Source organism: Papio anubis, chromosome 6, assembly GCF_008728515.1.
Source record: "Papio anubis isolate 15944 chromosome 6, Panubis1.0, whole genome shotgun sequence".
Lineage (NCBI taxonomy): Eukaryota > Metazoa > Chordata > Mammalia > Primates > Cercopithecidae > Papio > Papio anubis.
Genome location: NC_044981.1, coordinates 44822807 through 44835533, shown reverse-complemented (window position 1 = coordinate 44835533; position 12727 = coordinate 44822807). Strand labels below are relative to the sequence as shown.

Sequence of the window (12727 nt, the reverse complement as noted above, 5' to 3'; positions counted from 1 at the left end):
CAGGTTGATCTGCATACCCCCTTCCTTTAATTTCTCACACTCTCCCTATTATGATCTTTTGCATAATTCACATTCTCTTGCCATGAGACTCAGTCCTGTTCCTATGTGTGTCACCCGTAAGCCACAGGCTTCCTCGCCCATTTGAACTGCTTTCTTCCGTAAAGCAGAGACTTAGTGGGGTTAACTTTGTTGAGCAACAGATCTACCCTACATTCCGCTTCACCTTCAGTCCCGTTTGCTATAGGATACCAACCTCCCACTCACTGTGTCACGGCTCTCACACAATAGAAGTCCTTGCAGCCCCAGCCCTTCTGTCCTCAGGTCTGATGGCTGCAAATCCTGGCAAAGCTGTGAAGCCCGCGCAGGGCACCTTCAGCGGCCTGGGCTGGGCCGGGCGCAGGACTCCAGCCAGAGGGCGCCAGCGCCCACCAAGTGCAGAAGCCCGGGGGAACCAACCAGGGGCTCCCCGACATTTCCTCAGTTAGCCAGAGTCGGGGAGCTCAGACATCTGGTAAGAAGAGTCTTTCTCCCAGTACTCCCCAACCACAGTTTGCTTCTCTGCCCATTTCTTCTGGGTTGTCGCTGCCTCCTCACTCTCAGCTTAGTATGGGACCCCGAGGAGCCTCTCCCCGCTGAGGCCGGGACTCCTGCGGCCAGGCTCCCACGTCAGGTCCCCGGAGGCTCCTGCGCCTTCCCGGGCACCTGAAGTGGAAAGGAGGGGGTGCGGGGCTGAGGGCAGGGTGAGAGCCCCGGAGGTGCGGTGGGTGGGGGACGGGGGAGGGCACCGGGTCAGGAGGGAGGAGATGAGAGGAGGCCAGACAGGGGCTTTCGGTTTCCCTGGGTCTGATTGGAGGTTGGCCCGATGAGTCGGAGCTGGGGACGCGCCCATCTCCGCCGGCTCCTGCGAGAGCCTCCGGCTCAGCCCCTCCCTGGAGCCGCTTTGTCCCGGGTGACGGCGGCGGAGGTTGCGGGGAGGAGCGGGCAGCACGCAGAGACCCACCGACCCACGGCCGCAGAGAGCGGGAGGCGGGGCGCGCCGCGCCGCGTACGGCCCCACGCCCAGGCCCGCGGGCACCGCACCGCCCCCACGCGCTCGCACCGGCGGGCAGGTGAGCAGGCAGCGCAGCGCGCTGTAGCAGCTGGCCCCCGCGGACGCCCCAGCCGCCGCCTCCGCCTCCGCCTCCGCCGGCGCATCGCTGACGCCCAGCAGGTCGGTTATGTAACCGCGCCGGCCAGGCTCGCCCAGGCACCCCGTCCTGCCGGGGCTGACAGCAGCCCCCGGGTCGTGCCGGGGGACCGCGGCGGGGCTCTGGCCGCGGGACCGGGTCTGGGTGCAGGGCGGGGGCGGCGGCGGGGGTGGGGTTTGTCTCCAGATCTGTGGTCAGTCCCGGCTGCGGCCGTGGGGACGGAGATCTCCCGCGACCCCCCTCTAGGGGGCGCGGGTCCCAAGGAGCCCCTTCCCCACTGCCCGTGGCCCGGGGGTTCGCCTTCCTGGAAGCAGCAGCAGGTGCGTAAGTGAAGGAGCGAGGATGACGCCTGTGATCCCCGAGACTGAGGCTTAGAGAGGGGGCTAGAAGAGGCTAGCTAACTGGATGCAGAGAGCAAAGAAGATCGAGAGACCCCCCTTCTTTCCAAATGCAGAGGCTGGGGAGGTGATAGGTGCGCTGAGGTGCAGCGGGCTGAGAATTGTCCTGCTTGGGATTAGCGGGCTTGGGTCATCTAAAAATAACTTCAAGTTTGAAAAGTGAAATGGACTGGAGCGCAGTGTGCCGGGTTCGTCCTGCCTGTGGGATGCTTCGCTCCAGAAGTCACTAGAGGGAACAGGCAAATCCCAGCCGCCTGATCCCTTGGCCGCCTCCAGGTCTCGCTGGTTTCCAGGGTGCCTCGGTTTGCCTTTTAGTTAATGATTTATTCTTCAAGGCACTTCTGCCTTTTTCTTATCCCAAAATGAATTATAGCAGAGTGCATGCTTTGAATCTTTCCTGTTTCTTACAATGGGATAGACGTGTTCAACTGCCAAATGAATTTTTTTTTAAGTCTCAGTTTAGTAAAAACAAAAGTTTCTGGGATTCCTTTAATACGCATTCCCACAATTTTCCACAATTAGAGATGAAGGGATATCACAGCATTCCAACTCACACTTCTCTCTCCCTTCAGCCAGAATTTCACTTACCATACAGAGGGGAGACTTTAGGAAATGTAGGACAACTTTAACAGTGCAACTCAAATTTCACGTCTTTATGGTCCTTTATTACATCAACTTCAAAACGAAGAACAAAGATATCACAAGGCACCACGCAACACTTGCTAACCGGCCTCTGCATTCTGGGGGCACAGTGAAGTTGGAAATACCCAAAAGCTGGGAAGGATCAAGAGGCAGGTCAGCACTAATGGTGGAACTAGGCAGGGGAGTGAGCATTTGGCTGCTTTTCAGCATACTCATTGATTTTCTTTAGCCTTGGAGCTATTATATTATGATCAGTCATTGAGTTGAATTAGTCTAAAATGTGAGTTGCACTTTGATTTCAAATCCACTGCAAATCAAATCAGCATTTATTAAGCATCTACTACCTGAGTCCAGTGCATAGAATTTTGTGAGGGAAAAGTGTTCTCATCTAAAGCTACATGATTCTAAGAGCTCTTAAAATGCTTAATGTGTGCAGGTCCTCCAGAATTCACCTAAATTTGGGAGGATATGACTCTTTCTCCAGTGATGAACATTTAACAGACAGAAGTGGGAACTCGAGAGCTTTCTCATTTGCAAGTGCACATCACAGTGTTAAAAACCACTTGCATAATCATTTGCAGATAGTCATACATATTACAAATCCTTTTTATTGAGACTAACATTGACAGTGTCCGAGGTCTCATTTTCCTGTTCATTTTACTTTCTGTAGCATCCATTCAATCGAATCAGTAATTATTTGTTGGGCACCTACTGTGTGCTTTCTAGGTCCTGTGCCAGAGGCTAAAAGGATGAGGCCCATGCCTCCCAGAAATCACTTTAGCAGAAAAGGAGAAGAAAATAAATGATAATGATTCAACATCATGAGTGTTTAATGAAGATAGAAACAAGTTTAGTGGGAGCCAACAAAAGAAACAGTGGAGGGAATCTGGAAGAGTTTACATTTGGTCTGGATCCCAATAGGTGGTAGGAGTTGTCTAGAGAAGGGGTTGGGTGTTCCACATTGAAGGAACAGCATACACACATGACAGAAAGGTCACATTCAGAGGACCCCTACATGTTCTGAGGGAAGACGGGAATGTCTAGAAAGGTTTCACTGAGGCTGGATTGTGAATATACCCTGCTAAGGAGGAGAAATCATCTGGCCTTTACTGGTAGAAATGATTTCATCTAACTTACATTTTGCAAAAACGACTTTGGAGTTGTGAGGAGGTGGGGTTGCAAAAAGGAATGAGGAAATTTTAGACCTTTGGAGTGGCACAGGCCAAAACAAAACAAAAACCCCAAAACTCATAAAATGAAATGTGCCTGAACCAGATGGCCTAGAGGAAAGAGAAGAGATCTATACAGAGCCATTTCAAGGGGAGGATCAGTAGCATTGGTCACCAAGTGGATGGTGGTATGGAAGGAGAAGCTTAGATGTCTAGAGGATGGTCAGGCTTTTAACTGAGTTAGGGAGTAAATAAGAGCAGACTTAAGAAAGATGGAGAATTTTTATTTTGAACAACCAAATGAAAATGTTCAGTAGGCACTTTTATTTTCAAATGTAATTTCTTCATTTCTGGTGCCACCTTCTACTGATCTCATTTCCCTTCATTTCTGAGACTGTGTAAAGCTGCTTTTAGAGAAGAAGGAGAGACAAACTTAATAACAGGAAGTTGTTTCTACCTTTATCCCCAAAAGTGATACTATGAACTCAGTTATTTGAACTACTACTAGTGGTAACAGGGATAATAATCATAATATCTAACATTTATTCAGTGCTTACTACATACTGAGCACAAGGAAGTTAGAACTGTACATGGTTTATCACATCTGATCTTCCCACTAACCTTATGAGGCAGGCACTGTTGTTATTCTCAGATGACTGACAAGAAAACCAAGGCAAAGAGAGGATATCGTGCGTAGGTCACACAGTTTGTGAGAAGTGCACCTAGAATTGAAGCCCAGGCTCTGACCAGCATTCTGAATTACCAATGTGAATTAATACATTAAAATAATTATTTTTTTATCCTGGAATATGTTTTTGCCCTAGGTTTGGATATTTGTGGCTGACTGAGATAGGAGTCCTGGCTTTTGACTGGGCTCTACACCTGATTTGCTGTGTGATGTTCGCAAAGGCACATCCCATCTCAGGCTTTCATTATTTTAAATCTGTATATTCATGGAACAAGAGGTTGGTTAGATGCTCTCTAGGGAGTCTTGACATTCTGAAGTCTCGCTGTTTGCTTTCTCAAATTCTCTGCTACTGGAACCATTGGTCCGGGTTAAGGTCGTACCTGTCTGATCACTTAGAGCATAGGAATATTTCAAAGAGGATTAACACAAATGGTGGCTTCTCCTTAATAGCTTGGTGTGAACCGATCCATTTTACAGAGCTAATGGGAGTGCCTGAGGTTGGGGAAGCATGCTTCTGGAAGGAGAACCCTGCCTGCATGGGCACTAAAGTAGAGGAATCTCCATTGTCACTTACCAGTTTCTTTACTTTAGACATGTTACTTTAACTCTACCAGAATTTTCTCATGTCTGAGAAACTGGGGCAATTAATGCACATATTGTGAGGTTATTGTGAGAATTGAAGCAGGTACTATAAACCAGGCACCACACACAAGTCCCTCTCGGTGAAGGTGCTCAGGAAATGGAGGTCCCACCCTTTGCCCCTAGGGTAAATATAGAGAGGGAAAGGTAGAGTGTTTCTGAAGACAAAGTTTCCTACTTCATAGTTTTGATAGGGGCCACCTCTTAGTTGAGTATCATCTATTTATCTAAGAAAGAAATGTATGTTGGTTGTATAAAAACACACAGCACATTAAATAGCTTTCAAAATGTGTGTCTCTCAAGTATTCATTAATAGGTTACCTTCTCAGAGATAGAGGAGCGTCAACATTCCCACAACACAGAGTTTTCAATTCTTCTTTTGCCAGCTTATAAGGAGGCCAGTATTGCTGTAAATAAAGAAATAGTAATGCCATGGTTGGTCATACTGGATTCTATTATTATGGCATAGAATAGAGAGGGGACAGAATGATTTTGTTCTGTGTGTGTCTGTGCACAGATATGTGCTTTGTCTTCCTGAAGAGTTTTCTGCCTCTGCCTATAAAGTATTCACTGTTCTTGTGTCTTTTCGCTTGTTACCAACTCCAGGTGTCATATATTGTAAGTTAAATTAATTAGTTGAGGAATATTTTTAAAGATGGAAGCAGCTTTAAACTCAACGGAAACTTCAAAAATCCCTTAAAAATGAGTGAACATGAATGGTACTTTCCAGAAGTTAAAGAAATGCTTCCAAATACAGGTCAAACTCCCTCCAGTTCAAAATGCCCACAGAAAAGTTTTTTTTATAGTATGGATGGAAACAGCCTTATTTTCATATCTGATCTTCTATACTCAACTTACTGTAAGACCAGCGATGAAATTTGGGGATCCTAAGCTTTGGAATGTATGCATAAAAAGACATTGTAATGGTAGCTATTGAACAAAAAAAAAAAATGTATTATTTTAGAACTAGGTCCTAGATTTTATTGCTATTTCCTTAGTTCTTTGTGGGAATAATTGCTTTATTGTATCATGTAATTGAGATTTACCTGTTCCACAATATTATAATTTCTTTGAAGCCATGGGCCATGCCTTAATACTTCTCAGTGTTGGGAATGAAGTATAAAGAGCATGGACTTGGCATGAAAAAGCCTGGATCTCAATCCTGGTGCTGTCATTTCCCTGCTATGTGACCTTGAGCTTCCCATTGACCTAACAGTCATAGGAGCTGGCATTTGTTGAATGCTGCCCCTGCTCCAGATGCTTTGCTCAGCATGCTACATACGTTATCTCATTTAATCCTTACAACAACTCCACGAGGTGGGTATTATCATCACTATTTACAGAAGAGCACACCCTTAGAATCAGAGGGAATAAGCCACTCAGTGCCGGGTCTCTGAGTTGTAGTTTTCTTATCTGTACAATTAGGAAAATAATACTTAATCTCCCCACTTCACAGAGGTGTGAGGGTGACGTACTATGAGTTTGTGAAAGTGCACGGGAAAATGGATGCTTTGCACAGATGTTGAGGATGATAGTCACAATAGGGACCTACTAATAACAGGAAATCAATTATAGATGGGCCTGGTATAGTACCATGGCTGTGAGAAGAAAGATGTCCAATGCATATAAAATACATTTATATAATGCATTAAGAATGTTGTATTTCCTTGCCCTGTTCTTTGGTACAAATAGATTGTTTTTTTCAGGGGTAACTTATTTGTTGTCAGTACCAGTGTCAGGCCAGGGCTGATCAGGACATGGAACTGGGTCCAACTGGTGAAGCGGGAAGGAGACTGTGGTTTGAAGAGGAGAGGTACTGCCAGAGGGGTGTTTTAGTATAAACAGAGAAGGGTGAAAGTCAAAGCCAAGGTCGAGGAAAGGATACGCATGATGTGGAGTGCAAGAAGGAGTCATCATCAGGGTTTACATCAAGTGTGAGTGACAGGCAGGACATGGAGTTTGTTCATGAAGGCTAGAAATATTTTCCAGTGTCTGCTGAGGCCTGTCCACTCAGCAAGAAAACTAGGGACCCTCTGCCCTGAAGTTTTAATTTTTTTTTTCTTGGACATATGTGCTTTCTAGAAAAACTTTGGAAAATACAGGAAAGTATAAAAAGAGAATTAAAATAACATATTACCATGAGCAATTGACAATAACTATAAACATTTTGATGTACTTTTCAATTTTTATATGCATATTTTTATAGAAATGGAATTATAACTGTGTACAGAATTTTGCACGCTGTGCATTTCCCTGAAAATTTAAAATAACTTTCACATGAGGCCAATAATCTTTTTGAATATTTTTCTCATTAGCTGTGTAGCATTTCCATGCATAATTTTGTCATAATTCATTTACACTTTCCCCCATTGTTGAACATTCAGATCGTTCCCAATTATTTAAAATATCGTACATACTACTTTGATAAACATCTTGGAGCACAAATTTTTTCTATGTTTTGGATTATTTCTTAGGAAAGATTGTTAGAAGTGGAACTATTGGCTCAAACAGATCTTCTTAAGGCTTTCTCTGTATACTGACATTGCCTTTAATTGTTTTTTTAGCAGGTTATACTAATGAACATTCCCACAAGCAATGAGGGAGAATGCAGTTGTCACCTCTGTCCTTCTTGTAAGCACTCTTTTTGGTGAAGATAAGGGCTGAATTGTGTTAGTGCTTTCCAGAGATAGACCCTGCCCTGGAAATATTCATGCCTAACAATTGGTTCAAGGAAGTTAGGCTTTCTTTTAGGGAGTTGAGGATGAGTGGGTGGGGATCTGGTAGATTCAACATACATGAGTGTTTGTAGGAAAGTTGATTTCTGTGGATGGCTTGTCTCCTGATATTTCTGTTATCAGTGGCCTGGCCCATGAATATAGCAGCCTCAGTGAGAGACTTGACTGCTGACAGCTGTCATCACAGCCTGCTGATCTGCTAACGCAGACTTACGCTAAGTAGAATAGAACCAACTCTGCTTATGTGAGAACTGCTTCAGTATGCTTCTTCTGGCTTCTCAATTCAACAAAAACAGTTTTTAAATCCTGAAAAATTATCCTGAAAAATATTGACAGCAAATATGGGCACTTATTTGCATTGGTTCTGTTGTTGCTTTAGTTGGTTTTGACTAGCTCACCTTCTGTTTTCGGGCAAGCTTCAGACAGGCAGGTCTTTGTTCACCTTCTTCTCACTGAGACACAATGCAGAGAAAACCGTTTTGAATAAATAACTGAAATAACCAGTTGGAATCTTCTTAAAAATCACTTAAATGGTCATTTTTCTAATTTGATGACTATTCCAATTAGTCTTTTCAAAGAAAAAAAAAGGCTTTACATTTACTATTAGGCTACCATATCAATTATAGTATTTTGATTATATTGACCAATTTGTTGAGGTAAACAGCCAATTTGAATTATCTTCCCCCATAAATTTGTCTAAAAGTCAGGCTAGATTAATTTAATTGATTATTTATTTTGACTTCTATAACTATTGAAGCTGAAAGCCCAGTATCTGGCCGAGACAAATCAATGCTCAGTTTAGACTTCTGTTATGAGGTTTAATAACTTATCAAGAAAGAAATTATTTATTTGATTACAGATCTCAGCACCTGAATTTTGAAATAGCAGTGTAAATTCAGATAAATTAATGGTGGTTCAAACAAATTTTATTTGCTCAACAGCAAAATTTCTTAGCCTTGACAAGTGAAAACTAATAATTTGTGAATATGTTAATTTTGTCCTGCTGTGGGCATTAATATTTACTTGATCTTTTGTGATATACAAGCAACTGTTTATTTTAAAAAGTGTCAAATTTTGGTCAGGAAACGTATTTAGCAACTGGCATAATCACAAAATGTGTTTATTTGGTAGCTTTTATTTTCTTATTTCTCTGTCTCTTGGTGACTTCTGTTCTGCCCATTACACTTCAAAATTTGACAAGGCAAACAAAAAAAATTTGACAAGGTGACATTTAGGTGATGCTCTGAATTGAAATACTTGCTCAGTCAGATTTTCAAATGCTGACCTTCTGACCTTGTGTCTAAGTGCCATAACACATGGACACGGTGGGGATTCTTGGCTTGCACCCTGGATGCTGGTTTGGTTTCAGCCTCTTGAGATATTATGGGTGGGGAGAGGAGATTTCCTTCCCATTCTGTTTGTAGTCACACTGGGAGTTCAGTGTCTTTTGTTTTGGAAGGTTAAGAGGGCTATCATAGCCCCTACGTTTATGCAGACTGATTTGGAAGGGCCAGCTCCAGGTGGAGGTGAGATGGAATGGTAAACCTGAAGAGCTTCCTGTGGCTCCGCTGGATCCAACTTACCTTCATCGAGCCAACAACCACTTCCTGCAGGCTGTAGGAAAACTGCTCAAATAATTAAAGTGGAAACTAGGGACATTAAGACACTTAGAATGGCTCTAGATGGGCTCACTTATGTTCTAGTGTAATTTTCAATAGCTTACATGGGACATAGGCAGTCCACAGTGTCCTTGTGGGGAAATCTGGGTGAGCGGTTTCCCCTGTGCTCCTTCCTACCAGACAGCTCCCAGGAAGCCATATGGCAAGCACTGAAGGGAATGACCACTTATGATTCACAGAATGACCTTCAGGGTCTCTAAAAGTGGAATCCCCAAATGTGGCAGCTCCTCATAATGCTTTCAGTTGTTCCTTAAAATAGTCTTTAAAATCTTATGCGTATACAAAGATGACTGTTTATCCAAAGACTTTTGTCTTGGGTGATAAAGATTAAACATATGCCATGCTTTTGGTGCTTTTTACCCTTCATTTAGCTTCTTCCTCTTAGCTCAACCTTTATGATGTCCTCACAACCACCCCTGGCTATTGTCTTACAGTTCAAGCCAAGATGTGATACTATGAGAAGGTTATTTTATCTGAGTAAAATTAGAAATATCTTAATGGATATTCATGAAAACTAATCCTGGGTATTTTTATGACAGTATAACTTTCAAGGGCGTATCTTATAGGAAAGAAAATCCAAAGAATAATGCAGGTTAGAGATCTTTACCTAACTAGTATTTGGGACCCATTTCCATATATCTGGGAGCTAGACATGGTGGATTTCCCAACAGACCCCAACAGCACTCCTCTTGCCCCATTGCCAAAAATGCAATCCCAGATCATGGCAGCATCCTCCCTTTCACTGTTTAGGGACTTTACCTTTAGCCTCTGTTTTCATTCTTCTTCTCTTACCTCTCTCAATGATCCTAGGGCTTGAAAACAAAGAGATATTATTCCTCTTCCACAAAAAGGGGAGTGGTATTCAGATAGCAGAATATATACACATAGCTAAAGGATATTAAATTTAATATCCTTTAATATTAAATTAATATTATTTTTAATATTAAAAAATGTATTACTCATTTGAGGCCAGTTGATGAGAATTTAACCTTGGTTCTTTATCTAGAAATCGTTCATAATCTAGTTTGGTGAGAGCTTATCTTTAAGATAACAGTTTTTTTTTTCTCAAGTGTTTTTTACTCAGTTTTTATTATTCCTTTTTGGATCAGCCAGTCCTTTGAGTGATTTTCCAAAGTATCAAAATTATGTCTCTTCTTGCTTTTAGATTTTTCCTATTGAGATAGTTATGTGCAGCCTTTATAGTATCGTAATCATTGCTTAAACACACCATTCCTATACCTCTTTCTTTATGCTAATATCAAGATGAAGTTATTCTAAAATTGTAGGGTTTCTGTCATTTATATCTATTGTCAATCATGGCAGTGTAAATGCTACCAAATATATGCATTTCTTTTCCTAGTTGCAAATTGACTTTTTATGGCTACTTATTAGAGAACCCCAGGAGACCAATAGTAATAATTGAGACACAGCTGCAAGAGACCAGATATTACTTCTTCGGCTTCCTATTCTAACAAATAATGAACCACCAAGTTGTTTATAAATAAATCAAAAGTCTTTGTAACAAATAACAACCTAAGAAGCAAATGCATATAATTTTCAGATATGAAGAGTTATAGAAGTGCTAGATATAATAATAATCAGAGTAAGAATTGTTTTACTAATGCGAACCAATTTAGAAAACACTGCAACTATATAAAATTATAATTGGATTTTCTCCCATCTCTGTTTCTTGAAATTCAAGTCTTTCTTCAAATTCCATCTCTTTTATATTTCTTCAATTCCTGAGCCCTCAGAAGAGCCATCACTCTTTGTTGAACCTATATTTATGGCACATCCATAGATAACCTGGGTATCTTATTCACTGATATATTTCATTGATTCATTTATCTCTACTTATGAATCAGGTGTGCTGACCACTAGGGTATAAAAACCAGTAAGACATAATTCCCATCTTTAGGGAAATTAGAGTTCAGTAGACTTTAAGTTTCTTACTTGTTTACCTACACCTCCCTGTAGACAGTAAGTGCCCCAAGGGTAAAGACTGAGCCTACTCATTCATCGCTATGGCCCCTGCTACACTCACCACTATGACTTACATATGGCGGGCACTCAGTCCGTGGTAAAATGAACTGACTATCCATCATATTTATTCTAAATAATTCAGAAACACAAACTTGAAGATATCAACACCTTCAAATGTCTTTAAAGCCTTTGTTCTCTTCACACAATTATTAACTATAAAAACAAGTGGCCAGGTGCAGTGGCTTACGCCTGTAATCCCAGCACTTTGGGAGGCCGAGATGGGCGGATCACGAGATCAGGAGATCGAGACCATCCTGGCTAACACGGAGAAACTCCATCTCTACTAAAAATATAAAAAAAATAGCCGGGTGTGGTGGCGGGCACCTGTAGTCTCAGCTACTCAGGAGGTTGAGGCAGGAGAATGGCGTGAACCCGGGAGGCGGAGCTTGCAGTGAGTTGAGATCGTGCCACTGTACTTCATCCTGGGCGACAGAGCGAGACTCCGTCTAAAAAAAAAAAAAAAAAAAAAAAAAAGAAAAGAAAAAGAAAAACAAGTAACTCTACATGATAAGTTTGTCTACTTTCATTTTGCGTGGGTGAATAGGTTTCTTTTCTCCAGAATATGACCTAGTACCACATCTCTGTGACATAACAAAGCACCAGATATGATTGAGAGCAGCGTCTGAATTTTTTATAGGCAGTCGTATTAAGTGCTTCTTCTGTCTGAAACTCAAATTATTTTGAAATACTTCTCTTTTGGTAAGAGAGCACATTCTTTCTTCTTTTGTGGAACTTGGATACAAAGCAACTGAACAGGAATAATTGTGGATATTTATTGAGGACCTATTAAGCACCAAGCACTGGCTAAGGACCCACATGTTATCACATATTGTCCTCTCGACAAACCTGTGAGGTAAGTTCTGTTTTCATCCTGCTGTTCTTTAGATGAGGAGACTGAGGCTCAGGAAGGTTGAATTACTCTCCCATAATTATACTGGTAGTAAGTGGGAAGCCCAGACTCACCAATGGTCTCTTTGTCACCACAGCCCACCATTCCTTGTCAAAGTGAGATTTGTAAAGGCATTTGTGGGACCTACTTTATAATGAATAATACTGATGCATGGTTTTGGTGCCAAAATTTATGTTTTTTATTTGCAATCCAATTGGTCCAATGCTATTTTAGTGGCCATGGGCTTATGGGAATGAACAATGGACTTATGTAATTTGCCTCAAGTGAAGGCTGTATGACTGCATGGCATACTGGTCCAGTATGTTTAGTTTTGCTGTGGATAAAGAAATGTGGCCAGGCGTGGTGGCTCACACCTGTAATCCCAGCACTTTGGGAGGCTGAGGCAGGCAGATCACAAGGTCAGGAGATCAAGACCATCCTGCCCAACATGGTAAAACCCCATCTTTACTAAAAATACAAAAATTAGCCAGGTGTGGAGGTGAGCGCCTGTAGTCCCAGCTACTCGGGAGGCTGAGGCAGGAGAATTGCTTGAACCTGGGAGGCGAAGGCTGCAGTAAGCTAAGATCACGCCACTGCACTCTACACTGAGCAACAGAGTGAGACTCTATCTCAAAAAAAAAAAAAAAAAAGAAAGAAA

The 12727-nt window shown here is 42.3% G+C and overlaps 1 protein-coding gene and 1 long non-coding RNA gene across 6 annotated transcripts in view; one reads left to right on the top strand and one right to left on the bottom strand.

Annotated features, from left to right (window-relative positions):
• Positions 1-318: 318 nt before the first annotated feature.
• Positions 319-12727, top strand: part of RCAN2 (regulator of calcineurin 2) — a 258854-nt gene continuing 246445 nt past the window's right edge. The window contains exon 1 of one of the 4 annotated variants that reach the window (XM_003897687.3): positions 319-511. The gene's annotated coding sequence lies outside the window, so the exon portion shown is untranslated. Of the gene's footprint in view, positions 512-972; positions 1211-1395; positions 1508-11654; positions 12034-12727 lie in introns of those variants that run through there. The other 3 variants (XM_003897686.3, XM_009205308.4, XM_009205309.4) reach the window with 3 other exon arrangements.
• On the bottom strand, positions 3713-11281 carry LOC110743076. Of its 2 annotated transcripts, none has more exons than XR_004184286.1 (6): positions 11195-11281; positions 9897-9949; positions 7857-7910; positions 5045-5130; positions 4018-4118; positions 3713-3803 (listed from the first exon to the last, which is right to left on the bottom strand). It is a non-coding gene; the product is annotated as an uncharacterized LOC110743076 (long non-coding RNA). The 2 variants fall into 2 exon arrangements; XR_004184287.1 differs by having other exon boundaries at positions 3713-3800.